Source organism: Atractosteus spatula, chromosome 10, assembly GCF_055471065.1.
Source record: "Atractosteus spatula isolate fAtrSpa1 chromosome 10, fAtrSpa1.hap1, whole genome shotgun sequence".
In the NCBI taxonomy this organism is placed as follows: domain Eukaryota; kingdom Metazoa; phylum Chordata; class Actinopteri; order Semionotiformes; family Lepisosteidae; genus Atractosteus; species Atractosteus spatula.
In genome coordinates, this window is record NC_142715.1 from 4,993,826 (window position 1) to 4,998,385 (window position 4,560).

Here is a 4,560-nt window from a genome sequence, read left to right on the forward strand (position 1 = left end):
ATCACTGTACCATTGTGGTAGGTGTTGACAGTCAGGACAGTGTCTTCTACTTCGCTGTCGCCCCCTATGGAGATTTGCCTGCCTTTGCTGATGCCCCTTCTGGTGGTGTTTGTATAATTCTTACACACAGCTGTGTGCCAGGCATTCGGATGCTCAGTAAAAAAGAGCAGGTTGGTTTTTATGTGTTTTTCTCCTGCCTGGCAGTAGTCAGCAATGAGGGTCTCTGGGTTTTCTTTCATCCAGGAGTCTTTGTACTGTTTCCTGGTCTTAACTGTTTTCACGTCCTCAGGGTACTGGAGTACTGTGCTGAGGGGGCAGGGCTGGTCCAGTGGGGCTGTGTTCTGCTCTGTACTCATCTTCCTTTTTTAAATACAATGGGCCCAGGTGAGAAGAGCAAACAGACGGCCTGGCTCGGGCGTTTTGAATACAATCAGCCCCCTGTTGCTTGGGAACAGGTTCTTCAACTTTGGCCTTTTGAGTGTAGTGGGCCCAAGTGGTATTTTGTTTAATTTAAACTTTAAGGTAACTTTTTCTAAAGACTTTTTAAACTTTTATCTAGCAAAGCAGTTCAATTTTTTAGAGGCCTCTTCAAGAAAGGAGAAGAAAGAACAGGGCTTACCAGGTGTTTTTCGTGTTGATGGCTGAGTTCTTGGCTTCTCTTGATGCTGCTTCTATTTTCCCTTTCCTTCTTGTTTCCTTTGGTGTACTTTTTCTTTCTTTCTTTCTTTCTTGTCTTCTTATTCTTATTTCCTTGTTTTAATTATTCCTTTTCTGTTTGTTTCTCTTCATCTCTTGGGGATTTTTCTTTTTGGAGTTTTTCCTCAGGTCCTTTATCCTCAGGTGTAGCTGTGTCTTATAGTTGATCTTCAGTTTTTTAGATGTTTGCTTTGTTGATTTTTTTTTTCCAATGGCAAATTATTTATTTACTTTTGTAGTTTTCTTTAGTTTTGTTAGATGTCGCCTTGTTCCTAGACTATTTGTTCAGTTCCAGAAAACAATAAAATCTCAAAGAAATTAGGAGCTCATCTTCTGTGCTGCCTCCTCTCTCTCTCTCACTCTCTGTGTCCCAGTCTGTTTTCTCCTCAGACTGGGACAGGACATACCACACTGGATTATTATTATTGAGAGACTGGATCACTGTCTGTTCCTCAGGCTAAGACAGGAGATCACACACTGGATTAGTATTATTGAGAAACAGGTTTACTGTCTGTTCCCCTGGCTGAGACAGGAGATCACAAACTGTATTATTATTATTAAGAGGCAGGCTCACTGTCTCTTCCTCAAGCTGGGACAGGAGGTCACTGACTGCATTATTATTATTATTGAGAGACAGGCTCACTGTTCCTCAGACTGGGACAGTAGATCACACTGTATTCTTATTATTGAGAGTCTGCTCACTGTTCTCCAGGCTGGGACAGGAGGTCACACACTGTATTATTATTATTGAGAGACAGGCTCACTGTCTTTTCCTCTAGCTGGGGCAGGAAATTACACACTATATTATTAGTATTGAGAGACAGGCTCAGTGTTCCCCAGGCTAAGACAGGAGATCACACACTGGAGTATTATTATTGAGAGACAGGTTTACTGTCTGTTCCTCAGGCTGGGACAGGAGGTCTCACACTGTATTATTATTATTATTATTGAGAGACAGGCTCACTGTCTGATCCTCAGGCTGGGATAGGAGATCACAAACAGTATTTTTATTATTGAGAGACAGGCTCACTGTTCCACAGGCTGGGACAGGAGATCACACTGTATTATTATTGACAGGCAAACTCACTGTCTCTTCCTCAGGCTGGGACAGGAGGTCACTGACTGCATTATTATTATTGAGAGACAGGCTCACTGTTCCTCAGACTGGGACAGTAGATCACACTGTATTCTTATTATTGAGAGTCTGCTCACTGTTCTCCAGGCTGGGACAGGAGGTCACACACTGTATTATTTTTATTGAGAGACAGGCTCGCTGTCTGTTCCTCAGGCTGGGACAGTAGATCACACTGTATTATTATTATTGAGGGTCTGGCTCACTGTTCCCCAGGCTGGGACAGGAGATCACACACTGTATTATTATTAATGAGATACAGGCTCACTGTCTGTTCCTCTTGCTGTGGCAGGAAATCACTATTATTAGTATTGAGAGACAGGCTCAGTGATCCTCAGACTGCGACAGTTGATCCCACACTTGATTATTATTATTGAGATACAGGCTCACTGTCTGTTCCTCAGGCTAAGAAAGGAGATCACAAACTATATTATTATTTTTGAGAGACAGGCTCACTGTTCCTCAGGCTGGGACAGGAGATCACACACTGTATTATTATTACTGAGAGACAGGCTCACTGTCTGTTCCTCAGGCTTGGACTAGAGATCACACACTGTATTATTATTATTGAGAGACAGGCTCGCTGTCTCGTCCTCAGGTTGGGACAGGAGATCACACACTGTATTATTATTATTGAGAGACAGGCTCACTGTCTCTTCCTTTGGGCTGAGACAGGAGATCACATACTGTATGATTATTACTGAGAGAGAGGTTCTCTGTCTGTTGCTCATGCTGGGAAAGGAGATCACACACTGTATTATTATTATTGAGAGACAGGCTCGCTGTCTGTTCCTCAAGCTGGGACAGGAGATCGCACACTGTATGATTATTATTGAGAGACAGGCTCGCTGTGTGTTCCTCAGGCTGGGACAGGAGATCACACACTGTATTATTATTATTGAGATACAGGCTCATTGTCTGTTCCTATGGCTGGGGCTGGAGATCACACACTGTTCTATTATTACTGTTAGACAGGCTCGCTGTTTGTTCCTCAAACTGGGACAGGAGATCCCACACTGGATTATTATTATTGAGAGACAGGATCACTGTCTGATCCTTAGGCTGAGACAGGAGATCACACACTGTATTATTATTACTGAGAGACAGGTTCACTGTCAGTTCCTTAGGTTGGACAGTTAATCATACAATGTATTATTATTATTGAGAGAAAGGTTTACTGTCTGTTCTTCAGGCTGCGAAAGGAGATCACACACTATATTATTATATTTGAGAGACAGGCTCACTGTTCATCAGGCTGGGACAGGAGATCACACACTGTATTATTATTATTGAGAGACAGGCTCGCTGTCTCGTCCTCAGGTTGGGACAGGAGATCACACACTGTATTATTATTATTGAGAGAGAGGCTCGCTGTCTGTTCCTCAGGCTGGGAGAGGAGTTCACACACTGGATTATTATTATTGAGAGAAAGGTTTACTGTCTGTTCCCTAGGCTAGGACAGGAGATCACACACTGTATAATTATTATTGAGAGACAGGCTCACTGTCTCTTCCTTTGGGCTGAGACAGGAGATCACATACTGAATTATTATAATTGAAAGACAGGCTCGCTGTGTGTTCCTCAGGCTGGGACAGGGGATCACACACTGTATTATTATAATTGACAGATAAACTCACTGTTCCGCAGGCTGAGACAGTTGATCACACTGTATTATTACTATTGAGAGACGGCCTCACTGTCTGTTCCTCAGGCTGGGAAAGGAGATCACACACTGTATTGTTATTATTGAGATACAGGCTCATTGTCTGTTCCTATGGCTGGGACTGGAGATCACACACTGTTCTATTATTACTGATAGACAGGCTCGCTGTTTGTTCCTCAAACTGGGACAGGAGATCCCACACTGGATTATTATTATTGAGAGACAAGATCACTGTCTGATCCTTAAGCTGAGACAGGAGATCACACACTGTTTTATGATTATTGAGAGATAGGCTCTCTGTCTCTTCCTTTGGGCTGGGACAGGAGATCACACACTGTATAATTATTATTGAGAGACAGGCTCACTGTCTGTTCCTCAGGCTGGAACAGGAGATCACACACTGTTTTATGATTATTGAGAGATAGGCTCTCTGTCTCTTCCTTTGGGCTGGGACAGGAGATCACACACTGTAATATTACTACTGAGAGCGAGGTTCACTGTCTGTTCCTCAGGCTGGAACAGGAGATCACACACTGTATTATTATTATGGAGAGACAGGCTCACTGTCTGTTCCTCAGGCTGGAACAGGAGATCACACACTGTATTATTATTATGGAGAGACAGGCTCACTGTCTGTTCTTCAGGCTGGGACAGGAGATCACACACTATATCATTATTATTGAGAGATAGGCTCACTTTCTGTTCCACAGACTGGGACAGAAGTTCACACATTGTATTATTATTTCGAGACAGGCTCACTGTTTGTTCCTCAGGCTGGGACAGGAGATCCCACACTGAATTATTATTATTGAGAGACAAGCTTACTCTCTTTTCCTCAAGCTGAGACAGGACATCACATACTGTATTATTATTGATTGACAGGCTCACTGTTCCTCAGGCTGGGACAGGAGATCACACACTGTATTATTATTATTGAGAGACGAGCTCACTGTCTGATCCCCAGGCTGGGACAAGAGATCCCACGCTGTATTATTATTATTTAGAGACAGACTCACTGTCTTTTCCTCAGTCTGGGACAGGAGGTCACACACTGTTGTAGGGAAAACCG